This window comes from Prionailurus bengalensis, chromosome D3 (assembly GCF_016509475.1).
Source record: "Prionailurus bengalensis isolate Pbe53 chromosome D3, Fcat_Pben_1.1_paternal_pri, whole genome shotgun sequence".
In the NCBI taxonomy this organism is placed as follows: domain Eukaryota; kingdom Metazoa; phylum Chordata; class Mammalia; order Carnivora; family Felidae; genus Prionailurus; species Prionailurus bengalensis.
In genome coordinates this window covers 6,608,945-6,635,074 of record NC_057356.1, presented here as the reverse complement: position 1 = coordinate 6,635,074, position 26,130 = coordinate 6,608,945, and the positions used below count along the sequence as shown (strand labels likewise).

At 53.4% G+C, this 26,130-nt stretch overlaps 1 protein-coding gene across 11 annotated transcripts in view; it reads right to left on the bottom strand.

Moving 5' to 3' along the window:
• The window catches only part of PITPNM2 (phosphatidylinositol transfer protein membrane associated 2), a 145,572-nt gene that overhangs the window by 101,500 nt on the left and 17,942 nt on the right, over window positions 1–26,130 (bottom strand). For all 11 annotated transcript variants that reach the window (XM_043557431.1, XM_043557428.1, XM_043557434.1 and 8 more), the window contains exon 2: window positions 9,918–10,024. The gene's annotated coding sequence lies outside the window, so the exon portion shown is untranslated. The remainder of the gene's footprint in view (window positions 1–9,917; window positions 10,025–26,130) is intronic.

Below are 26,130 nucleotides of genomic sequence, written 5' to 3'. Positions count from 1 at the left end.
CTGCATCCTCCCCTCTCCCTCCTCTGCCCCCCGGGGCCCCCAGGCACACGTGGGCTTTGGGACGGAGTCGGCAAGGAAATCTGTCTTTCCACACACGGCTGGTGGCGGCGTGGCTGGGGGGGTGTTCTAGCAGACTTATTTATAGCCAAGTACCCCGTCCGCACACTCTCCAGTACTGCCTGCCTGCTTGCCTGCCACTGGGGCTTTTCAATCCGTGTCTATATTTATCCCCCGAAGCCGTTGGGATAATGGTGAAGCCAGAAATAGCCTTGAAGACATTCACGTGAAGATGATGGGCAGGTCCCCAGCTCCCAGGCTGACCTCACCCCCCGCATCTGCTGCTTGGCAGTGGGTAACAGGGAACAGCTGGATGGGCCGGCAAGGCAGCTGAAGCCAGATGGGAACAACATAATCCCTCTTTCCCTGCCGGCCACGGCCCTCTGTAGTGGTGCGGTGGACGAGTACGGAACAATACATCTCAGCTGCCGGGCTACAGGGAGACCAAAAGTGACGTGATCTCCTGATGGACGTCAGCGTGTTAATCAGCTCAGAGGCAGAACGGAGACTCAAAGGGAGCGGGCAGGAGGGCTCTGCAGGTTCCCGGACACGCGCTCACAAAAAAGCAGGTCACCCATGCACCAAGGTTGCAGGGACACGCCCTCCCGCCTCGCCCCCTCCCACCTGGACACAGGCGCTCAGCTCACAGTGGAAGTATGTGCACGGTCTCCAGCTTACCCAGCCACTTTCCACCTCCTGGAAGGGAGGACAGTTCGGAGACAGCCTGGCTGGGCAGGGAAGAAGAGCAGGCACCTTAAGGGAACCGGTGGGCTTTTCCTGGTCCTTAGTTTCAGCATCCTGGAATAAGTCACCTTCTGGGATAGGGGACAGGCACTCATTTGAGCACCTGATGTATTAATAGAGGAAGGAACAGAGTGCAGCTGGAATAGAGAGAAGGCACCAGCTGACAGCCTGATGGGGAAGATTTCATTGAAGAGGGGGCATTTTGGTTGGGCTCTGAAGGATGCATAGGAGTTTACCAGGAGAGAAGGGGGAAAGGCACAGGGAGTATCATGAGCCAATGATTTAGTACTCAAAGTGCATGGTCTGACTGGGGAATGGCAGTGGTAGGAGTGCAGGGTCAAGGCTGGTGAGATGGAGTCAGACTAAGAAGGGCTGGGCCCCATCACAGATCTCAGGAGCAGAGCCTTTGAGCAAATGGGATTGAGGAGACTCACTCAGCATCCTTGTGGCTGTATCTGTGGCCTGGGTGGGGCGTTCTCTGACAGGGCCTCTGGGCTGGTCCCTGACACCTCCACCCAGTATGGATCTTTAGCCCCTGGGAGACCTACCCTCTCCCTCCTTCCCAGTAGGAGCCCTCGCCCATTCTGGCTCAACTCTCCATGTCTGTCAGTATTTTTTTAAATGTGGGGGCGGGGCCTGGGTGGCTCAGTCAGTTAAGTGTCCAACTTCGGCTCAGGTCATGATCTCGAGGTGGGTGAGTTCAAGCCCTGAGTTGCGCTCTGTGCTGACAGCTCAGTGCCTGGAGCCTGCTTGGATTCTGTGTCTCCCTCTCTGCCCCTCCCCCACTTGTTCTCATTCTCTCTCTCTCTCTCTCTCTCTCTCTCTAAAAAATAAACATTAAAAAAGGTTTTTTTTAATGTGCACTGTAAAATGGGACAGCTGCTTTGGAAAAGCCTGCAGCTCCTCAAAATGTTAAAGATTGAGTTACCATATGACCCAGCAATTCCGCTCCCCAGTACATACTCAGGAGGAACGAAACAGAAGTCCACACAAACGCTTGTACATGAATGTTCACAGCAGCGTTATTTGTAATAGCCAAAAATAGAAGCGAAGCACGGATAAATCCTGAAAGATGATGCTGAGTGAAAGAAGCTGGTCACTCAAGGCCAAATAGTGTACGATCCCATTACACGAAATGTCCCGAACAGGCAAATCCACAGGGACAGAAAGCAGATTAGTGGCTGCCAGGGGGTGGGGGAAGGGGAGTGACAGCAAAGGAGTACGGGTTTCTTTTTGGAGTGATAAAAATGTTCCAAAAATCTCTGATGGTTGCGTAAGTCTGTGAATATATGAAATATCATTGAATTGTACACTTTAAATGGGGGAATTGTATGCTCCATAAATTATATTTCGGTCCAGCTGCTTGCTAAAAAATCACCAAGCAGTACAAAACCAGAAGCGTACAAGCCCAGCATGCTCGGGGAGACAGAGCAGGGGGAGTCCCTCCTGCCTAGGGCGGGGGCAGGCTGGGCAGGCTTGGTGGCCACACTGTGGCATTCCGCTGGCTGTTCACGTCCCCAGCCAGGCCTGTCCCCAGCTTCCTGTGTCATACACAGAGCTTAGGAGCTGGCACGGCATGGGCCATTCTTGTGTAAAAGAGGGGACTCAGGCCGTCTCATCTGGGGCAGGTGCATCCTTAAACACCCTCCTTCACACTCTGCCTCCACAGCTCCAAGGGTCCCCAGCCCCAGGAGCCTTTCCTGACCTCACAGACAGAAGGAACCATTCGCTCATGTGCTCCGAGCCCCACACAGATCTGGATCAGAGAGTTCTGCCAACTAGGGGCACAGCTACCGGTCCCTAGGCAGCTGTAAGCCCTGGGATCTATAGTCAACTCTGCTTGTTTGTGTTAGGCAAGGAACTTGTGTGTATTAAGCACCTACTAAGTGCCAGGCACCATGTGAGATGCTCTACACTGGCTTTCTCATTTGCTTTCTTTCCTCCCGTCAGTCCTTTCAAATCTAGGCCATCTTTGTGAAATGCTTTAGTGGTTGAAGAAAACATGTCCCTTGGGGCGCCTGGGTGGCGCAGTCGGTTGAGCGTCTGACTTCAGCCAGGTCACGATCTTGCGGTCTGTGAGTTCGAGCCCCGCGTCGGGCTCTGGGCTGATGGCTCGGAGCCTGGAGCCTGTTTCCGATTCTGTGTCTCCCTCTCTCTCTGCCCTTCCCCCGTTCATGCTCTGTCTCTCTCTGTCCCAAAAATAAATAAACGTTGAAAAAAAAAATTAAAAAAAAAAAAAGAAAACATGTCCCTGACCTCAGATATCCCCTTGTGGCAGGAGTAGAGAGCCGGTCATGGGATGGGCTGGCCCTGGGGCAACTCATGCTGTAAGAGATGTCCCTCCTGCTGAGATGCCGTCTTATCTCATCCTCGCCCACTTGGTTCCACTTAATAAATTCATTCACAGCAAAGCACCGGGGAGCGAGTGCACCATATTTCCCAAGAGTATCTGTAACTTGAAAAGGGGGCATTTTGGTTGGGCTTTGAAGGACGCACAGGAGTTTACCAGACGGAGAAGGGGGAAAGGCACAGGAAACAGCATGAGCCGATGGCTTTAGTACTCAAAGTGCGTGGCCTAGAAGGGTAAAGCTCATCTAGAGGGAAGAGGGGAGACATGGTTCTCCCCGTCAAAGCACAACTTGGATTCATTTTTACCTCTGGCACATAGCACAGCTCAGGCACACAGAAGGTATTTAATACACGTGAGATAAATGACGGCCCAACCTAAGGCCATGCCTCCCATCTGGGAACCCACCTCCCAGAAAGCTGCTCGATGAGAACAAGCCGACAAACCCCCTTTTCTCAGGGAGACTGAGCCCAGAGGGGAGGCGTGAATCCTGAAGCCCACCACCGATCTGTGGGCACAGCACCCAACCTCAGTTGTCCTGGACAAGGGGTCTACACATGAGAAGCACCACAGGAATGAAATCCCCTGTCGAGCCATGTCAGCCCAGGGCAGACAGGCCCAGAGGCAGGCTGCAGCCCACAGTAGGGAAGGAAGGGACTCAAGAGCTTGTGCCTGGTTTCCTTGCTGTCCTCGCACCTCCTCTGGCCTCTGAGGACGACACCAACAGAAGGACGGAGGCTGGCTGGACACCCAGCCCACTGGGGCTCACGCCTCTCTTCAGCATGTGGCCGGATCTCCCACTTCCGGGCACCACACTCTTGTTACCCGTGGTCACAGGGCGCTAACCAGAGCACAGGGCAATGAGAACTGTTTCTGGAGACAGCTGAAAATCAATCAATGGAAGCAATTTCCAAGCTGTCATTCCTCGATGGTACATTTACTGTGATGGGGACAGGTCAAGTTAAAAGGCCGAAAGAAAAATCAAACTGGGTTTCCCTCCTTGGGCCTATAGTTTCAGCTTCACCAAAGAGAGCCAAAGCAAAATCTGTCTTTACCTTCATGCTGGGGAGTCTAAAGACAACGCCCAGACCCCCCTGAGCAGAGCCGGGAACTTCACAGGCCTTGTTCTGCATCGCGAAGGTCACAAGTGACTTAAAGTTCATCATTAGAGCAGGCTCGCAAGCTAAAAATAAGTCACCAGCCCTATTCACAGAGAGGCACACAGGAAGTCCCAGCGATGAAATTCAAGGTTGCCTCCCAGGGAGTATAATCAAGTTCAGGGTGCCACTGGGTCGTCACAGTGTAAGTGAAACCTGTTCTAGGTGACACAGCTGTAGGGCATTGAGACCCCAGCCCCCACCGACTCTCGTTGCCCCCTCTGTTACAAGAGATGGACTGTGGATTTAGCCTGACCCCCTTGGTGTACCGACGGCCTCTGACTTGTGTTCTCTGGGGCGTCTGGGTATTGAAGAATCTGCTCAGTGCCCGGCCTGACCGTGGATAGAAATCCCCCCAGTGTGGACAGCTTGCCACTGTCCCAGGGGCATGTGGGTTCACCTGTCTGTCTCCCCTGAACTGTTAGCGCCTCGAGAGCAAGTACATCTTATCTCTGGCCTGGCACTTGGAAGAAGCTCAATAAAGTGTTGTTGTTTTTTTAATTTTTTTTTTCAACGTTTATTTATTTTTAGGACAGAGAGAGACAGAGCATGAACGGGGGAGGGGCAGAGAGAGAGGGAGACACAGAATCAGAACAGGCTCCAGGCTCTGAGCCATCAGCCCAGAGCCCGACGCGGGGCTCGAACTCACGGACCGTGAGATCGTGACCTGGCTGAAGTCGGACGCTTAACCGACTGCGCCACCCAGGCGCCCCGCTCAATAAAGTGTTAATAAAGTGCACGGGAGCACCAACTGATCTGCCCCAGAGCTCAGACATGGCCAACCAACTCTGTCCGACCAAGTCAAAACACCATCCCAGAGAGAGCCGTTCAAGGCCCAGAGCACCCAGAACTCTCAGCTTTCAGAGCCCTGAATTCCTGCCTGCCGGTGCAGTCTGCCAGGACCCCACACTCAGCAGCAGGGTTCGCAGCCAGTCCTCCCCTGAGCCCTCAAACCCCTGCACGTCCCCCGCCCAGAGCTGTCCATCAGTTCAGCTACAAAAACACTGGACTTGGGGCTGGAAGCCTGAGTCTTGGCTCTGCCACTAACCAGCTTGCATTGTGACTCTGGGCAGTGACTTCCTTCACCGGTCCTCAGTTTCCCCAGAGGTTAAGCAAAAAAAGCTGACCTCCTGAGTCCTTCCAAGTCTGTGAGAACCTGTTTTCTAAAAGTCCACACCACAGGGCTTGCCTGGTTCCCTCAGAGATTCCTTGAGGCCCTACGTTTAAGACATGCCTGGAGCCCAAGTCCCTCACTACCTCCATCGCAGCCCCTCTGGTCCAGGGCCTGCCACCTCGGGCCCTTGTAACTGTCTCCCCGTTGGCCTCCCCTCTTCCTCCCTCCACCCCATCCAGTCCATTCCCAGCACAATAGCCAGAAACCATCCTTTTAAAGCTCAGTGGGAGCCTGGCCCTCCTGGGCACAAACTCCTCAGCAGCACCATATCTAGCTCAAAGTCAAAGTCTCAATAAGACCTCCAAAGACCTGCTGCATGTGGGCTTTCATTTCTTCTCCAGCCCCTTCCCCTCCCTCCTTCTCTCCAGTTTCAAGAACATCCCGGACAAGCTCCTGCCTCAGAGCCTTTGGACAGGCTGTCTCCTCTGCCTGGATGCTCCTCCTCCAGATAACCTCTTGGCTTTTTCTCCTTCGCCGCCTTTAGGCCTTTGCTTAACTGTCCTGAGAAGCCTTGTCATTCATTTAGCATTAATTAAGCATTGATCCCCATCTGTCAGTCTTACATAGTTTACTGCATTATTTGTTTACTGTATGTATACCCACACTAGACTATAAGCCCAGGAGGGCCAGCATTTTAAATGTTTTATTATTCCTTTATACCCAGCTCTCAGAATCGTGGGTACTCACTAAATATTGAATGAACATATGACTACAATGCATTGGATGAATACATTTCGATCATCTGCAGGTTCCATCGTGCTGTTAAAATGAACAGTCTGGGGCCACACAACCTCCAGCTTGAATGGCATCATCTCAGGAGTCCCTCTGAGAATCCCAAGCTCTGGACACTGTCTCCAGGAATCAAAGTGATTGTTCCAGGCAGGTCTGCGGCTCAGGAAACGTGGGGAGGAACAAAGCACGGAAATGACCCAGAGAACACTGACTGGACCTGGTCCCGGTGGGTCTGAGGGTCAGTTCATAAGCAAGTGCTTCCAGACGCCTCCTTATAAACATGGCGTCTGTCAGTGCACGACCACGTGGGGAAGAGCAAGAAACTCAAGCAGTGGGCCCATCCTCAAAACCGAGTGAAGTCAGAGATGGAGAAAGAGGGAACAGAAGGCAGCCAGAAGGGGGGTGCCGCCAGTGCCGAGAGCCTGCGGGCAGAACTCCGGGGGAGCCCCGGCCGGGACCACGGAGGCTGAGACAGGGCCACAGCCTGGCCTCACGCGCCCTGAGGGAGGCTGAGCCGGCTTCTCACCCTGGCTCTGCCGACCCTCGAGTGTGAGAGCCGAGTGCACTGCAGCCTGGCTCTCTGAGAGCCACGGTGCACCTGTGCAAACCTCCCCAGGTGACCAGGAGCAGGGACCCGACACGCAGCCGGAGGAACGCATTTCTGCCACCTGGATGAAAACAAAGTATGCTCTCGGGAAGACGCGAACCACCTAGTCAGCGGGCAAAGCCAGGGAATGGCTTCCCAGAGGCCCCTGAGCTGAGGAAGAGCAGAGAGGCCGTAGGTGGGCAGGGAGGCTCCTGCGATCTCTCTGCTGAAAGCCCCTCCACGTTCCGGCCCAGGTCCCGGGCAGGGCTGGCTGCGTGTCAAGGGACCACAAAAGAAAAAGAAATATGGCGGAGGGAAGTCAGGAGGGGACAGGAGGGGGACTCAGATCTCACCCAGTTCTCTCCCAAGCACTGTGGGGGGACAGCAAAGGAACACGGGAAGCGGGAAGCATCCTTGCTCTAGGACACAACACGGCGTCCCACGGCCCTGCCTCCTGACCTCAAGCTCCTGCCTCTCTGTGCCCAGGCGAGCTGGCTGCAGCCACGGATCGTCACCGACCTAAACCCTGAGGGGACAGCCGCTAGGGTGGCTCCGGGCAGGGTTAAGCTTCTGCAGGTGAAGGAGAAGAGCCCCTACCCTGCCTGCGGTCTGTGTCCTGGGCTATAGGGAGGCTGGGAGGCCAGCACGGGTGGCAGGGACAAAACATGTGTGTCAGTGCTGCTGTGGGCTGAGGTCCTGCTGGTGACATCCGCTCTCTTCCTCCTCAGGAGACAGTGACCTTGCTGAGGCCTCACAGAGACAATGGCAGGAAGCGCCCCTCCCTGCGAGTGTGGGGAGTCAGGAAGGAAGTGAGGACCCTGAACCTGTGCCTGCGGACCCTCCCCCACCCCAGGCCCCCACCCGAGGAGGTTAAGGTCAAATGCTAGAAGCTCTGCCCACGGGCTCAGCTCATGGCAAACGTCTTCAGCTTTGCCCCGGGTTGGGTGGGTGCCTGAGGGCAGATGCTGTCCCCCAGCTGGGACCCCCCCCCCCCCCCCCGCCCCTGCCTCTTTCAGGCAAACCCTCTCTGCGGACGGCCCTGCATCCAAGTCAAGCAGATGAAGAACACAGGCAGGCTGAGCGGAGAAAACAACTCCAGCAGCCCCCTGCCCTGCACCCACCCCACCCCCACCTTCTGGAAGGAAGGGCTCCTGTTCCTTTGGAGCAAGAGCTCCTCTAAAAATAGACCCTGTTCCTTAAGCCCTTTCCTTCCTCACCCCATTGTGGGGATGAGGAGGGGATTTCACATTCTCAGCCACTGGGGAAGGGCTGCCTGCCGATACCCATCACCCCCCCACACACACTCCTGCTAGCCAGGGCCCAGGGGTCCTGACGCCTGTCAGGGCCACAAACTCCCAGGGGGAGTTCAGAGGTGGGTAGGGGCAACCACGATCTTCCCCTGTGCAAAGAGCAGAGGTGAGACCGTAGGGCAGGGAGTGTTCCTGAAGCACGAGAGCCTAACTCCACGCGGGCAGGACTCCCATCTCTCTGTTCACAGCTGTGCGCCCAATACCTAGAACAGTACCTGGTCTATATGAATGAAGGACGCAATAACTATTCACGGGATAAACGAGTAAAGCACAGGAATCCTTGAGAACTCTTGGGGTTAAGTGGGTCTCCCCTCCCAGATCAGGTGGCCACAAGGCCACCATCTCTAAAACCATGTACGTGGGGAATGCAGTTGTAAGGAAGGAAAAAGAACTGCCTTCTGGTAGAAAAGGAAACAGGAAGCAAAGAAGCTGTCGTCAGAGCTCAGGCCTCACAGGCAGAGAAGGGCTCGCCAGGGCCCCGCAGGCCAGCAGGACACAGCAGGATGATGAGCGACCTCGGGGAGGCTCAGGGTCAGGCCTGCGTTCCCCTGCCAGCCCTCCCCCAAACCCACCCTGGCAGCTGAGATTCCGAGACTCTCACACAGTGGATTAACACAAGACAACAAAACAAAAATACAACAGAGCACTCTCCCTTCTTAGCACTTGGAGGCCTTTTTACAGCAACTGGAAAGAATGAGCAGTTACAGAGAAAACAGCCTGCGGTGCCAACATGGAAACCCAGGAGTGAGGGGGACACAGCTGAGGCCTTGTCTGCCCTGCCCTGTTCCGCCGCAAGGAGCAGAGGCCCAGGGGAGGCAAGGGACTGACGTGGAGCCAGACCGCAAGGAAGGGCACAGTCTGAACCCCATCTTTTGGGGAAGTCATGCCATATTTGCAAAACCATGTCATGTGCTTCAGGGTCTAGACTTGGGGTCCAATCCCAAGCCCACCACTGACTTGCTAGGTGACCTTGAGCCAGACACTTGCCATCTCTGAGCCTCAGCTTCCTCGTGGAAAACGGGGTCATAATGGACCCTGTGTGCTTAGCAGGGCCAGTGTGTTCACAGCGTGTTTAGCTGAATAGTGTCCAGCGAGAAGCGTTTGTTGGAGTTTAGAAAAGGCACACCACTTTACCTGCTCTACCCACCGAAGGCCTTGGCAGGACAAAAAGGGACGGACAGAGGCCTGTGCCAGAGACCCGGGGACAGGAAATGGAATTGGATGGACCAGAAGCCCAGGAGGATCCAGGGCAGAAGGAGAGAAAGAACTAAGCACAGGGAGACTCCACCCCTAGTCCTGGGGCTACCACTGACTCCAGAGAGGACCTCAGACACGCCACAGCCCCTGCTCGGTTTCTCATCTAGGCAAATGTCTACGTGAATACACACACAAGGTTTTTCCCATGTCGCCAATCACAGCTTATGGGAAACGCCGAGAGGCAGTGCCCAGCCCCTGCCCTCTGCCAAGGCCGAGGAATCCTGAAACTCCTGTCCTGCCGTATTTCCTGGGGGTGGGGAGCCCAGGCTGGGACAGGGGGTCCAAGAGAAGAGAAGAGAAGTCCCTCAGGGTGCCCTGTACAGTGGAGAGTCACAAGGGCCACCAGAGGGGGGTTGTATCATATCTGGCATCTAAAGGAACCACAGACAGAACATCAGTCCTACCTACTTAGTGAGCAATCAATATTTGCAAGAAGCAGGATCGATTAATACAATCTACCCCATTAATCAGATAAAGTCAGATGTTTAAGAAAGAGGAAATAGCAAGCGAGCCCCAGCTCCCCCAAACTCCAAAGCCAGTGGGCGGTCCTTACCTGTGGGTCTGCGTCAGAAGGCTCCCTCGACGTCCTGCTGCAGGAGGAGGGACGATTCACTAGGCACACGGAAGAGTGTCGGGGACCAGGAAGCACGAGTCAGCATCCTGCAGGGAGAAGCCCAGTCGGGGAGGAGGTGAGGCGCCTGGGAAACTCACCAGGAAACCCACAGGGCCTGGCCTCATCCTGAGCAACGCCAAAGACCAGAAATTTAGCTGTGCCTAGGGGACAGGACAGGGGACGCTGGGCTGAAGGAGTCTTCTCTCGACAAAGGGGCCCAGTCCTTTCAATCACGGAGGCTGATGCACCCGGCACTGCCCAGAGCTCCCTCTGCTTAGGGAGACAATCAGAACCCCACACCCCCCTGCACACACGCGAGCTTTCTTATCTCAGAAGCCCGGCTCAGAGCTCTCGGCGTCAAACCTGAGATTCCTCACCTATCAAATTTTGGGACTGCAGGACCCCAGGCTGCAGAGGGGAGGCAAGTGGAAGAGAGGGGGGAACGGCAGCCTGGGCTTCTTGGCCACCAGCCTCGAGCATCCTGGTGCCCGGGGCGGGGTCACGAGCAGCGTCATGGGGTGATGCAGATAATTCTCTCCTTCCCATCAAGTCCCTGCAGTTGGGCGGTGTGTAACTGGAGACCCACCTCTGCCAGATATCCAAAGGCCAGAGATGAGCACTGACAACAAAACGGAAAAGGTGGAGAAATGGATTTTGGGGGAGTCCCGGGTACAATCAGACTACGAGACGTCAGAAAATCCACAGGCACTGCTAAAGCCGCCACCCAACCCGGGGCTCCTGCCGTGGCCCCACACCTGCAGCTCAACCTCAACCTATCCTTGTTTGTCTGACACGCCTGCCAGACCCCATACTGAGCCCAGGAAGTGGGCAGCAGCCGGGAGGCCTTCCCCTGACCATGACCGGAAGGCACCCTCCCCACCCCACCCCCTGCGTGGGCCGTAGAAGCCATGGTTCTTCAGGAACCAATCCCCCCAGGTCCGGAATAACCTCACGCCAAGGGCTGAGGCCAGGCGCTGGCGGCTCTGGGGTCACCAGCCTGTGCCCGCAAGGGGCTAGTATCCTCGACAAAGGTAAAGGTAAAGTAAGGGGCATTTTGTGGTGGCTCGGGACAGCAGAAGCGATAAACTGCCGAATGAGGGCACAGGCAGTAAGAGTTCAGAGGAGGGAGAGAATCTAACTGGGGACAGCACAGCAGTGGGAGGTGTGGCTGCAAGCAGCGGAGACCAGCTTTTCACACGCCCACCCGAAGCGGTGCGGGCCCACACTCCCGGAGGAGGCTCGGCCAACTCTGAAAAGCCCTCTTTGGGCTGGGCCTGCAGGGGTGAGCCTCCGTCTTGGCCCTGCACCTGCCACTCCTGTCCATGGCCGCACATACACCCCCATATGCACGCCGGATCCCGAACGAACAACACATCTCAGGGTTCCCAGGTTCCGGGCCCTCCAGCTTCTCTCCTCTCCATTGCACCAAATTCCACAGCTCACCGCACACACGCCCTGCCTCCATGTGGTCTCTCCGTTCTGTTTCTTAGCGGCCATCACAAAACCTCCAAACTCACCTCACCCCGTGTGAGGTCAGCCGTGAGCCTCAGAGGTAAGGAAGCCCACTGAGAGGGCAGAAGTTTGCCATAGCAACACAACAGTCAATGGCAAGCCAGATTTTGGAGGCTGGCCCCTCTCCACGCCACCGTGACGCCTCTTGTGGGTGAGAAGGTCAGCTGTGACTCACAGCCGGCAGAATGAGACCGGCAGGGGCTGCGAGAGAGAAGCGCAGGCTCCTTACAGAGAGGTGCACCGCGGGGAGATCATTTTTCCGACTCAAAAAAAGAGAAAGCATTTGAAGTCCAAAAAGTGAATGCAGGATCAGCCTAAGGAGCCGGTCAGCTCCTTGGGGGAACCTCTAGGGGTGGGTGGCGGGAGGCAGGAAAGCATCACGGGGATTAAACAGAAGATGCTGCTAGGTGACTCAGGTCTCCTCCCATGACCCCTCGCACAAAAGGCAAAAAGCAAATCAGCCCTCTCCCTTCGGGAAGGTCAGAAGTCAAAGTAAAACACAAGCCTCGTGGCTGAGAGCTGTCGCGTGCATGGTCCGTGCACACCTGTGGCTGTGGTCCCAGGGAGGCGGGGTTCCGGAATCCATTAATATGCTGGTGGTGAGTTGTTGATCATCAGGAAGAAAAAGAAGACGTTCTGTGCCTTTAAAGTTTTTCTCCCCGGTTTTACTGAGATACAACTGACAAAACGGTGATATATTTAAAGTGAACGAGGATGGGCGCCTGGGTGGCTCAGTCGGTTAAACGTCTGACTTCGGCTCAGGTCATGATATCACGGTTTGTGAGTTCGAGCCCCGTGTCGGGCTCTGTGCTGACAGCTCAGAGCCTGGAGCCTGCTTCCGATTCTGTGTCTCCCTCTCTCTCTGCTCCTCCCCTGCTTATGCTGTCTCTCTCGCTCTTTCTCTCTCTCTCAATAAATAAACATTAAAAAAAATTTTTTAAGTGTACGAGGTGATGTTTGACATACTGCAGAGGATTCCTCCCCATGGAGTTAATTCACACATCCATCCCCTCCCACAGCAACCCTTTTTGGGGGCGGGTGTGGGGAGAACATTCTATCCTCTTAGCAAACTTCAATCATACGATACAGTATAATCAACTACACTCATCACCTTACAGACTAGATCTTCTCCTTCACAGAGCAAATCTAAATCTTCAGGGAGCACCTGGGTGGCTCAGTGGGTTAAGCATCCGACTCTTGGGTTTCAGCTCAGGTCATGATCTCACTGTTTGTGGGTTCGAGCCCCGTGTCAGGCTCTGAGCTGACAGTGCAGAGCCCGCTTGGGATTCTCCCTCCCTCCCCCCCCCCCCCTCTCTCTCTCTCTCTCTCTCTCTCTTCTTCCCTCTGCCCCTCGTCCACTTGCTCTCTGTCTCTCTCAAAATAAATAAATGAAGGTAAAAAACAAGATTTAAATCTTCAATATACATCCTGAGTAATTTGAAAAACGGCAAGGGAAAAAAAAATAATAAAACCCACCTTTTGGAGGAGTCAGAACCGCTTTCCTGAAAATTTTTCAGATCCCTGCCTGATTTCGGTCAGTGGACGTGAATTAGTAAGTGAATCTGTTTCTCTACCCAACTTCTATTAATAGGCTATCAGTCTCTCCTCATCCCACTAAATAAATGTCAAACAAACACTTAAAGAATACCGGTTTGCTGGGGTGCCAAATTACGAGCTTGCCCAGACGTCTGCGTGTCTCAGGCTGGCCCTGGTTGAAAGCATAAGTTCCAAACGAGTGGGTGGTAGAACTGAAGTTAAACACTGTGGTTTCCAACCCCCGTTGACATGGAGACCGTGAAGCAGGCGGCGAAAAACGTGCAGACGCGGACAGATGCAAATGGCAGTGGGGCCGCAGCACGCCGCACAGGTCGCTGGCACACGCTGGGGCGTCTGACTCCACCCTGAGACATGGCTTCTGATTTTTTGCTTTACTGAGATATAATTTGCATGCCATGCATTCACCCTCCCGAAGCGCACGATTCGGCGGCATTGAGCACATTCACAAAGCTGCGCGGCCCTGAGCGCTACCCACTTCCAGAACGTTTCCTTCGACCCCAAAGAGAGACCCACACCCGTTACCACCGGTCACTCTCCGTTCCCCCTCCCCCAGTCCCTGGTAAATGCCGCCCTGCTTCTGTCTCTACGGATTTGCCTGTTCTGGGCGTTTCATAGAAGCGGGCGCGTCCTATGTGGCCTTCTGCGTCTGGCTTCTCTCGCTTGGCATCACGTTTGCAGGGTTCATCCGTGTAGTAGTGGGTGTCAGCGCCTCATTCCTTTTTGTGGCCGAATAATATTCCTCTGTATGAACACACCGCGTTTGGGGCTATTGTGAATAGAACTGCTGCCGTGAGCGATCACACACAAGCTTTTGTGCGCAGCTGTGTTTAATTCTTTGGGGTCTCTACCCAGGAGTTCCTAACTTGTTGATAAAATAATTTAAAACAAGCATTACATCTATATTTTTGAAAACATAAAAAGGGTGCAAGGTGAGCCTGAGTTTCAGCCTTGTCCCTGTTTCCCGGAACAGGATTCCCCTGCTCAAGAAGCCAATCCCAGTCCAGGTAGATTCTCCCAGAAGCAGCCTGTATGTACGTACACACACACACACACACACACACACCCGTACTTAAAGATTGCTTACAGGAAACCTGGAGACCAGGTGAGGCTGGAGTCAGCCTCATAGGCTTTGGGAAGAGCCCAGGGCCCAGTGCGAGTCCCATCTGAGGCCGCTGAGCAATGAAGAGGTGACACGGCTGGGTGTCACGGCTGAGGGCAGGTCTGGGGTGGCCTCTCAGTTGTGGCCTCTCCTCAAGCAACTTAAGCAGTGTGCTTAATCTCCCTGGGACTCAGCTTCCTTGTCTGTAAGAGAGCCCTGACACGGGCCCCTACTTCACAGACCTCTGCCAAGAGCCGGTGAGCTACAGGATGCGAGTGTAGGTGCCATGCCTGGCACACAGCAAAGTGCTCACCCCCTGATCTGATCCTCAGTTTTCCCATCTGGAAAATGGAGGCTTGCACAGTTACGTGTGGACCGCATGAGACCCCTGGGTAAGGGCCCAGCATGCTACCATTTCTGAGTGGCGGGTGCTCAGGGAAGTCAGAGCTCTGGAGCCCCTCCCCAAGGGGATGCCAGATCTCCCAGCTCCACACACCCCCCACCCCCACCCCCCGCAGCCCTGACTTCTCCCAGTGGTGACAGAACAGGTGAGTCTCTCCCACAGGCACAAAGGAATCGCCTGCATCTTGGACCCCACACCTTGGACAAGTCACTGGATTTCTTACTTCTTGTCCCTTTCCACCCCCACCGCCCCCACCCCCACCCTCCCTTCCGGACCCTTCTCTCTGCTTTCTCAACAGACACTCTCTACTCTGGAGCTGAGCTTCCTTCTCTGAATCCCAGACTGTCGGAATCAGCAGGGAAACCCTCAGAGACCTCCAAAGTGGAGAGCCCTCGAGTAAGGAAGGAAGCATTAGCAGGGCCATCAGAAAGCTGTTAGGAACAACTTTCCTCCCAGCTGGCAAAAGGCAAAGCAGAGCCTGAGAAGAAACCCAGGGCCTGGGAAGGCAGAACAGGGAAGGGAAACTGAAGAACGTTTCCTTGGGCGTGCAAAAGTTCATGGGGGAGAAAACCAGCACGCACACACACACGCACACACACATGCACACTCACAACACAAAGGAGAAATTCTTAGCCTGCAGCAGTTGGTAGCATTATGTAAAATTCCAAGCCCACAAAAATATCATTTGGATGATAAAAAGTTAAATTTAGCTAAGTACAGAGTGACTAATACTATGAGGGACAGGCAGCACCCCCAGTTGCCTGGAGCTGATACAGCTGGCTTCTAGAAACTTTTGACAAGTAACCAGGGCCTGGTGCGGCACAGAATAACAGATTATATAATAAGAGGCACAGCCATTAGCGATACAAAACAGACAGCGAGCGCTGCAGCCCCCCCAAGGGAGGGGACAGCAGGGCTCTGGCTTGAGCTTCGCCGACGACGGAACCTCGCCTCTGGAAGCCGGGGCCACAGGCATCCGGGCATTCGGAGGCATCCGAGAGGGGAATCGGGCCTTGGAGGCGTGTGTGCGAGCAGGTCCACCTGCCTCTCCTGCAAAGATCTTTCCCCAGAGGGGTCGTGGCAGATGGTTTCTGTGGAGGACCCAATGAGCTACAGCCTTGTGGAGTCCCGGTCCTTAGAATCTAGTCTGACCCCAAGACCTGTTTTAACCAACAGAACGTGCTGGAAGTAACTCTGCACTAGGTTCAGACCCAAGCCTTCAGGAATGCCTGGCTAAGAACTGAAGGCAGAGACGCAAACAGATATTCACACACCTATGTTCACGGCAGCACCATCCACAACAGAAAAGGGTGGACACAACCCAGGTGTCCATCCACGAACGAATGGATCAGCAAAATGTGTGGTCTCTCCACACAATGAACTATTACTCAGTCTTCAAAAGGAAGGCCATTCTGGATGAACCTGGAGGCCATTGTGCTGAATGAAATAAGCCGGTCACAGGCCAACAAATACTGCATGGTTCCACCTATCTGAGATGTCCAGAGGAGTCACGTTCACAGGGACAGGAAGTAGGAGGGTGGGTGCCAGGGGCTGGGGGAGGGGAAGGGGGGACTTGTTCTGAACAGGGACAGAGTCTCAGTATGGGAAGAAGAAAAGAATCTGGGTATGGATGACGGAAACAGTGGCACAACAGTGTGAAGATACCTAATGCCACTGAACTGGACACTTAAACACGGCTAAAGTGGTAAATTTTATGTTACGTGTATTTTACTACAGTGCCTGGAGAAGTGATGTGGAGGAGAACCACTGTCCCAGCCAAGAGCCCCAGCAGATAGAGGCGAGTGCCAGCCCCGACACGCCAGCCCCGGGAGTGAGGCCATCTTGGAGAGGGATCCTCCACCCCCAGTCAAGCTGTCCCAGCTGACACCAGTGGAGCAGAGATGAGGTGTCCCCACCAAGCCCTGCCCCAATTGCCACGCTGTGAACAAATAAATAAAACGGTTGATGTTTTAAGCCACTAAGTTTGGGAGTACTTCGCTGCAGCGATGAATGATGAACACGGTGGTCAGGTGCTCTAATGGCTCTGGGGGAGATTTCTATTTCTAATGTGGGAACCAATGAAGCTCTTTGGTGCTCTCACAGGTGAGTCACGAAGACAAGGCAGCGCCTAAATAAGTGTCAGGGAGAGACTCCTCTTCCACTCCCCAAGCCCCAACGGAACACATGCTGAAATCAAACAGCCGCTGTGGAGGCCGGGGGTTTCTCCAGTGATCCGTCGCAGAAGCCGGACCTTCTGCTGGCTGGCTCAGCCGTACCGTCCAGTATGCTGTGAGCAGAGATGCTCCCCGGGAGTCCCAGGGAATGCCCCCAGATGTGGTGCTGAGACCAGCGTTCTCAGTGGCTGACTCCAGGTGGACCAGTTCCCGTCTCCGGGATCCACTTCTCCATGTGCACAGTGAGGAGGCTGGCCTCCTAAAGGGCCTCTCCGCTCAGCTCCAACATTCTGCGACCTCCTAGTCTGGGCAGAAGGGAACACAGAAACAGAATCCAAAGCACTGAACAAAGGCCAAACGACTGTGGCACCTAGATTTACGAGGTAGGCACACAGTCTCCTCACCTCTGCCCCCTGAGGATCCCCACCCTCACCTCCGTGCCCTTCACGCGTTTGTTCGTTCCACAACACTTGCCATGCCACTCCGGCTTGGTCCAGTTTCCTCTTCCTAAATTACATCTGGAGCCCCCCAGGTTCAAGATGCGTGAGGAGTTCTGGGAGCAGCGGCACGTACACCCCTTCCAGGCCTGGCCCCTAAAATGCCCACGTGATCCTCAATGCCCTCTCTCTCTTCGTTCACCAGGCAGCTGACTGCCCAGGTCCAGTGGAAGACCCCAAGGGAGCCCCAGGGGATGACAGAAACACCACAGGAAAGGATGTGGGATCCCTGAATCACCACACAGAGGCCACCCCAGCCCATCCAATTCAACTGCAAGAGCGAGAACAGCCTTTGTTGGGATAAGCCACTGAGACTGTACAACGGTTTGTTATAGCAGCCAGCAAACCTATCCTAACTGATACACTCACCAAACCGTTACTGCGCATCAGACGAGTGAAGGATGCACAGGAGAATGAGGCCTAGGCATCACCAGTGTAGTCAACAGTTCAGGGAGATCAGGTACAGCCCAGTTCTGCACCCGCCAATCACAGGCTAAGCACGTGATGAGCTTCTACCTGCTTCTCAAAACCTTACTATGTAGGTTTACCTCCCCAAAACACTAGATGAGTAAAGAACGAAAGAAATCAAAATGGACGAGAAAAGCTATCCTGAGACTCCCAAGGACAATCCACAAGCAAATGAGTTACAATCACCATCATCATCATCTTAGCTGTGTGCTTCCTGGTAGGCAAAGCAAAAAGGGAAATATTCTGGGTCACAGAGCTTTCACCAACGGTGAAAAACATACTGGTTCAAGATGAGAAACAAACTCTGTCCTTGCTAAGAGCTCTAAGGGAATGCTCTCTGGGGTCTCCATGTGAAGGATCCGGTGTCTGGGCAGGAGGCAGCAAGAGGAGGTCAAGCTCGCCCCAAAAGCCATCCTTGCCTGTGGCCCAACTGGCTCTTGACTGCAGCAAGCTCCTGAGTAATTCTTCATCCTTGTTAACGTGAACACGGCAGCACCATGATAATGACGGAAAATATTTACATACCGTACCACTGATGGGTTGTTTAGACCATCTGGCTACTAGACGCAGTAACTATTGTCACACACGTGCCCGTCCACAAACGCTGTGCCTTGGTACCGATGATTCAGGCAGCGACCGTCTGCCCCATCCCCATCACGCTCCCAACCCCAGGGACCCGAGAGAGGGGTGGGTCTGCAGCCCAAGTCTCAGCCGGCCTGTGCCCCGCTGGCCTCGGCCACTGCAGGCGGGGAGCAGAGCTCTCAAACTCCCACCCTCTGCTCTGTCTGGGCTGAGCACCGATAATAAGTCTCCCTTCCATTTATCAAGGACTCCTTCAGGGCTCGAGTGCTCTAAACGAGGCTTCACTCAACATGACCGCTCGATGCTGCAGCCACCTGGGGGGTTTCTCCAGTGATTCCATGGGGGCTGCGGCAGATTCGCAGGCAAATCCGGCCCTGTTGGCTCGTGTCGGAGGCCCCTTCTACTGAAGCTTTGTCACGCTCGGGCGTGGGGGCGGGGACGACGATCCGGTGTCACGGCTCCAGGAGGATGGAGGACGGCGGCCTCAGCCATCCTTCTGTCCCCGTGGCTCTGCCGGGTTCCGATACCACGCTGGATTTCTGGGTTGACAGCAAATGTTTTTTTCCTTTTTTAAGAAATTTGGGGTGTCGGGTGGGTTGTTTTATTATTATTGTCTTAATTTCAGCAAAAGCAAAAAAGTCTATTCGGAGCCTGTTCAAAAGTAGCGATTTTCTTAATGGGAAGCATATGCTTCTGCCCACATGAGGAGCTGTGTCAGCTCAGCGATCACAGCGGCCTGTGGCTATGGTACGTCGGGTCACCTTCTTGACAGATGTGAGTCAAATGGAAACTCGTCACAGGTGCCTGCACAGCCTCCGGCGGTGGCTTCGCGCTCTGACACCGGTTTTTCGGATGGGCGCACCGTAGGAAAGGTGGGGCTGTGTTTCCATCAACCGTGAACCCACAGTGTTCGGGTCTTTTCACGATTACCCTCTAAGACGCAAAATGCCCCAGATAGAGTGCTGGGGGCCAGGGCAGCACCCGGACTGGGCTCCAGCTTTCTGTGGCCACCTCGCCTCCTGGAATCTGAGTTTGGCGACGGAAGGCGGGATGAGACTGTGTGACTTGGAGCAATCACGAGCTGGTCGTCCAGTCACAGGGTGGCTCCAGTCACAGGGTGGCGGGGACATACTAGCCCGGGTCAGGGGGCTCTTTGTGGTCTTGCAACCAACCCAGGATCCTGGTCTTTCTTGGGTCTGGTGCTTCTCTCTCTGCAAGTGAGGTGAAGGCCACAGACTCACCCAATGGAGACAGGGCCCTAAAGCAAGTCATAACCCACGGCCAGACAAAGCAGGAGGCCCATTCTCCGCAGGAGCAACCTTGCCTGAGCGAGAGTCTGCTCGCGCACACATCCACACCCTCTAAAATCAGGGACTTCACAGCTCGGGTTTCCCGACTACCGTTACAGTTTGGGGTGACGACTGCACCGGTAACACACGCAGCACCTCAAGGAGGCTGGTGGCCGCTGTGCAGAAGTCCAAGCGACCTCTGTGGGGAGACTTTCCTTCTGGCCAGATCCCTGGAGCCCCCGCACCTGCTCTGAGCCTCTGCGCACTTCCAGGCAGACACCCGCTCCGCTTCCCAGCTTCTAGGCAGGACCAGGCAAATGCTCTTTTTGCAAAAGTTATCTGAGCCACTGGGGACACAGAAAAATCGTGACAAAGCTCGCACCCAGTTACTGCTTGCCAGCTTCACTCATACCAGGCCCAGAAAACACCCAGCAGCAGGCCTGGGACAAGCACCCTGTTTAAACACAGAGCGGTGACACAGGTGAAGGTGAGTCCAGCACCTCAGGGTGGAGAGTAGGTCAGCCTCGGGCCTCCCGGGTCACACACGGGGTCTTCTCAGGGACCACGGAGCCCCCGCAGGCCCAGCCAAGCGCCTGCCCCAGGGAGCTCTCTGTTTCCAGTCCTCAGCGTCTCCTGACCGCTCTCACACCCGGGGAGCGGTCCGCGCCAGGCGCCGCCACGCTCTCAGCAGTGCAAGGTGACCCGCAAACACGGCTAACGGGGCAAGCTGTTCAAAAAGCTCCATCCATTCCTCTTTTCATTCTTGGGCTAGCTCATTCCTATTTTTCCGTGTCCTCTGCTCACGGGAGGATGGCTACAGTGAACTGGTGCTTCTCTGTGTGTGTGGTCGATTACACGGAACATAACATGCGCCACCCTAACCGTCTGAAGTGCACAGTTCGGCGGCATCAGGCGCACTCACGCCGCTCGCAGCCCCCACCGCCCATCTCCAGACATTTTTCCGCCTCCCAAGCGGAAACTCTGTACCCCTTAAACACATGCTTCCCGTTGTCCCTCCTCCGGCCCCTGGTAACGTCTGTGAATTGCACAGCTCTTTAAAAATAACATTCTTAGTCTCGCAGTCCACGGGTTCAAGCCCCGCATCGGGCCCCGTGCTGACAGCTCAGAGCCTGGAGCCTGCTTCGGATTCTGTGTCTCCCGCTCTCTCTGCCCCTCCCCTGCTCGTGCTCTGTCTCTCTCTCAAAAATGAATAAACATCAAAAAAACAATAATAATAAATAAATAAAATAAAAATAATGCCCTCAGGGGCTCTTGGGTGGCTCAGTCGGTTGAGCGTCCAACTTCGGCGCAGGTCATGGTCTCGAGGTTCATGAGTTCGAGCCCCGTGTCAGGCTCTGTGCTGACAGCTCAGAGCCTGGAGCCTGCTTCGGATTCTGTGTCTCTGTCTCTCTCTGCCCCTTCCCTGCTCACATTCTCTCTCTCCTTCTCAACAATAACAGATAAAAATAGTGTCCTTACCTTGGCAAAATTATTTTGTAATTTTACACGTCCTGGTGTCATTTTTAAAGCATCTGGTGCTCCTCAATACTTGGTGATGGACAAGCTGACAGAGGAGGCCCAAACCCCTCCAGGAAGGCACCACCCAGGCCACAACGTGCCTGGTGGAATCAAGGGCCCCCTCCCTGCCACGTGCGAGGAGGCACCTAATGGTAACCAGCGTCCTTAGCCGGCTGTGCCAGGAACCCTGCTAGAGCCGCCCTTTGCGGTAGCAAAGGCTCTCACGGTTTTCTCCAGATTTTCATTTTACTTAAAAGCTCTTCCTTGCCTGGGGTTTTGAGGTTAAAAACCACTACCTCGCACTCACACGTTGTAAGTGGGAGTGTAAATTGGTGCTACCTTCACGGAGAGCAATTCGGCGACAGCTATCGAAAATAAAAGGAAAACACCCCTTGACCTAGCGCTTCTCCTTCGGGCAATTTATTCCGCAGATAGGAGAGTACATGCGCACGAGCACCTCTGTACCAGGGCACTCGCTGCCGCCCTGTTTGCTGCCAGGCTTCTGCCATGAACAATATAGAGCTTCGTGAGTCGGGAGTCGGTTCACCTAATGATGGTGCATCACCCATCAGCCGAACACTAAGCCCATCGCTAAAAAGACCCAGACAATCTAAGTGAACCCACAGAGCACCACCTCCAGGATCCACCAATTGTTACGTCAAAACAGCAGGGGCACAATGGTAGGCAGCCGTCTGTGGTTTCGGTTTTCTGGGTTTTTTTCCTAAGTCATATATATTCATATATGCAGAGAGTATACACACGCACAAAACTTAGCGACAGTAGTTGCCTCTGGGGAGGAAAACAGGGAGCCCACAGACCAGGGTAAGTCAGCTTGGTAACCAAATGTAAGATTATACGTACCCAAAGTGTTTTTCATATCAAGTATAGCTTTATCGTCTATTTTATTTATTTATTTATTTATTTTTAAGATTTTACTTGTAAGTACTCTCTCTACCCAATGTGGGGCTTGAACTCAAGATCCCGAGATCAAGAGTTGCCTCCACCAGCTGAGCCGGCCAGGCGCCCCTATCCTCTGTATTATTATTTTATTGTAACCTATGAGTTTTAAGTTCCATAAATCAAGCAACGTATCTTATTTATTTTTAAAACCTCGCCAATGTCTGGCATAACATCATGTACATTTTGTGTGTCTGTGTGTTTTGTCATTTTTTTAATGTTTATTTATTTTTGAGAGAAAGAGACAGAGTGTGAGTGGGGGAGGGGCAGAGAGAGGGGGAGACACAGAATCCGAAGCTGGCTCCTGGCCCTGAGCTGTCAGCACAGAGCCCGACGCGGGGCTCGAACCCACAAACCGCAAGATCATGACCTGAGTCGAAGTCGGATGCTTAACCGAATGAGCCACACAGGCGCCCCTACTCTTTCTTTTTTTTTTCAACGTTTATTTATTTTTGAGAGAGAGACAGAGATAGAGACAGAACGTGAGCAGGGGAGGGGCAGAGAGAGAGGGAGACACAGAATCCGAAGTAGGCTCCAGGCTCCAAGCTGTCAGCACAGAGCCCAACGCGGGGCTCAAACTCACAGACCGTGAGATCATGACCTGAGCCGAAGTCAGACGCTTAACCCACTGAGCCACCCAGGCGCCCCTGTCATTTTTTTAAATAAATGAAAGCATACGTGAATGAAGAGTGAAGAAAAGTGTTTGAAAAATTATGAACGTTCTTTGAATACTAGAAAACAGTGAGTCTTCAGTTGTTAGAGAAGGAAGAGGCAGACTGGAAGCAGACACTGGCTGATAACTGATCATCTCAGTAGAAAAAGTAGGTTCAGTAAAGGAAGAGATACACCACTGACAGTATGGTTAAGCTGACGTCAGGAGTTTACTGAACAAGGGAGCACCTGGCTGGCTCAGTCACAGCATGTAACTCTGGATCTCAGGGCCTTGAGTTCAAGCCCCACATCGGGCGTAGAGATTACTTAAGTAAATAAATACATTTTTAAAAAAGAAAAGACAGGTTACTGAACAAGGGTTTTAAATTTTTAATTTTAATAACTATGTTTTTAAAAGCCAGCATTTAACTGCTGGTGGGAATGCAAACTGGTGCAGCCCCTCTGGAAAACAGTATGGAGGCTCCTCAAAAAACTAAAAATACAACTAGCCTACAACCCAGCAATTGCACTAGTAGGTATTTACCCAAGGGATACAGGTGTGCTATTTCAAAGGGGCACATGCACCCCAATATTTATAGCAGCTCTATAGACAATAACTCAAGTACAGAGAGAGCCCAAATGTCCATCGACGGATGAATAAAGATGTGATGTATATGTATAATGGAGTATTACTCGGTGATCAAAAAGAATGAAATCTTGCCATTTGCAGCAATGTGGATGGAACTAGAGTTTATTATGCTAAGCAAAATTAGTCAGAGAAAGATAACTCTCATATGCCTTCACTCATATGTAGAACTTAAGATACAAAACAGATGAACATAAGGGAAGGGAAGCAAAAATAATACAAAACAGGGAGGGGGACAAAACACAAGAAACTCTTAAATATAGAGAACTGAGGATTGCTGGAGGGGTTATGGGTAGGGGCATGGGGGATGGGCTATATGGGTAAGGCCCATTAAGGAGAACACTTGTTGGGATGAGCATGGGGTGTTATACGTAGGTGATGGATCACTGGAATCTACTCCTGAAATCATTATGGTACTATATGCTAACTAACTTGGATGTAAATTAAGAAACTAAGATAAATAATAAAAAAAATAAAATAAAAGCCAGTATTTAATGTTTCTTTGGATATAGCAGAATGCAAAGAAAATAATGAATGGTCCAAACGATGAAACAAAAATTTGCTTTTTTGTTTCATTTTGTTTTGTTTTGTTTTTGAAAGAGAACACACACGAGTAGGGGAAGGGCAGAGGGAGACAGAGGGAGGGAGAGAAACTCTTAGGCAGGCTCCACACTCAGTGTGGAGCCCGATGCAGGGCTTGGTCCCACGACCCTGGGATCGTGACCAGCAGAAATCAAGGGTCAGATGCTCAACTGACTGAGCCATTCAGGCACTGCTTAACATATTTTTTAAATTTTTTAAAAGTTTGTTTGTTTGTTTAGAAAGAGGGGCAAGGAGGGGCAGAGAGAGGGAGACAGGATCCCAAGCAGGCTCCACACTGCCAGCACAGAGCTCGATGTGGGGTTCAAACTCACAAACCATGAGAAGATGACCCAAGCCCAAATCAAAAGTCGGATGCTCAACCAAACTGAGCCACACAGGTGCCCCTTAATATATTTTTTTAACCACATTACAGCCCACCTTTTAAGTCCATGAACCACATATTCCTAAAGAATCAGGAAGTAGATCAAAAAGCCATCACTCCCCAGTGAGGTGATTACAGTTTTTAAAAGCTCTCCAGAGATGGGTGCAAACCCAGCTTGGGAACTCTTGCCTATTAACCCCTAACTCTTGCCCTATTAACCTCCATGACCCTGCTGGCCAGCTGGCAGCAACCTTAACCCTTTAGAAGTGGGCCAAGCAACACTGCCAGGCTTCCAGGAAAAAGCTGTCACAAAGCCCAAGAACTTCAGTCCTTAGAAAGTTGCACTGGGGGCGCCTGGGTGGCTCAGTCGGTTAGGTGTCCAACTCCAGCTCAGGTCACCATCTCGCGGTCGGTGAGCTCGAGCCCCGCGTCAGGCTCTGTGCTGACAGCTCAGAGTCTGCAGCCTGCTTTGCGTTCTGTGTCTCCCCCTCTCTCTCAAAAATAAATAAACATTTAAAACAATTAAAAAAAAAAAAAAAAAGAAAGTTCCACCGGCCCCCGCGAGTGTGGTTGTAAAACAATCGCGGTTAAACTAAGGCAAAAAATTAACAGCAGCAAAACCATACCAAGGAGAGCAAAGGAAAAGCAACAGGAAGGAGGGAAGGCCACCTAAAAAGGAATTAGTGGGAGCCCGCAGGTTCAGCCTGAGGGGCAGACGCGCCCCATCGCAGGCCTCTGCGCACAGCACTGCTCCAGACGGCCAACCTCCCCATCTGTGTCTCCACAGTGCCGGCCGGCTGGGCGATTCGGTGATCCCAGGTCCCAAAGAGACTGAATTCTCTACCTAATGTTCACCGTTTACTGAAGAGAGGCCAGAAACGCCTTCGAGAAAGAGCAGGAGCATTACTGGGGCCGTGTGAAGTCCTCCCGAGTCCGAGGCTAATGAGGTGACCTCGTACGAGGACGATGATGTGGCCTGGCCTGTGCTCTGGCTTCTCACAGGGGTTCACGAGTTACTTCCTACACCCAGATTCTCCTCAAGGGCTGCCTTGGGATGCCCCGGCAGGGACGTGTGACAAGGTGGAGGGGAACCCTGACAGCCAGTCTCGGACAGCGCGCTGGGGTCCTCTCTCCGCGGGTCCCGGGTTGGTGCTGAGCTTGAGACCACGGACTCCAGCCGCTGTAACAGCGGCTTACTGATGCCCAGAGGGGCTCAAGTCATTCTCGGAGATTGCTCAGATGTTGTGGCCCCTCTTTCACAGAAGATGCTATTCCGGTTCAGGTGAAGTAGTCCAGCCTAAGCCCCACAGGCAGAAAGTGATATCACCAGACTCAGGACCGGGGGCTCACACCTCCGTAACCGTAACACCGGGCGGGGAGCTTGGCCCCACGAAACAGCTCCCGCCTGACCCCAGGAGTGAGGGCCAGGAGAGATCTGGAATGCTCCACGTTGTGTCACTCCCCCACATTTCCCTGGGATTCTGGGCTCCAGGGAGGCGGGGGAGATGCTGGCGGCTGAGACCGCCTGGGTGTCACTCTTATTCCTAACCAGGAAAGAAGGCCCCTGGTTTGTCGACACCCGAGCAGGATGCCAGAGGCGCTCTTCCCATCACAGCTGCCAGCCAGTTACCTCTGACACCCAGGAAGGCAGTGATGGGCGTGTGGCAACTTGGCCACCATACTGTCTTGCTACTTCTCCTTTTTTCTCTTAATGTTCATTTATTTTTGAGAGAGAAAGAGCACAAGTGGAGGAGGAGCAGTGAGAGAGAGGGAGACACACAGTCCGAAGCAGGCTCCAGGCTCCGAGCCGTCAGCACAGAGCCCGACGTGGGGCTC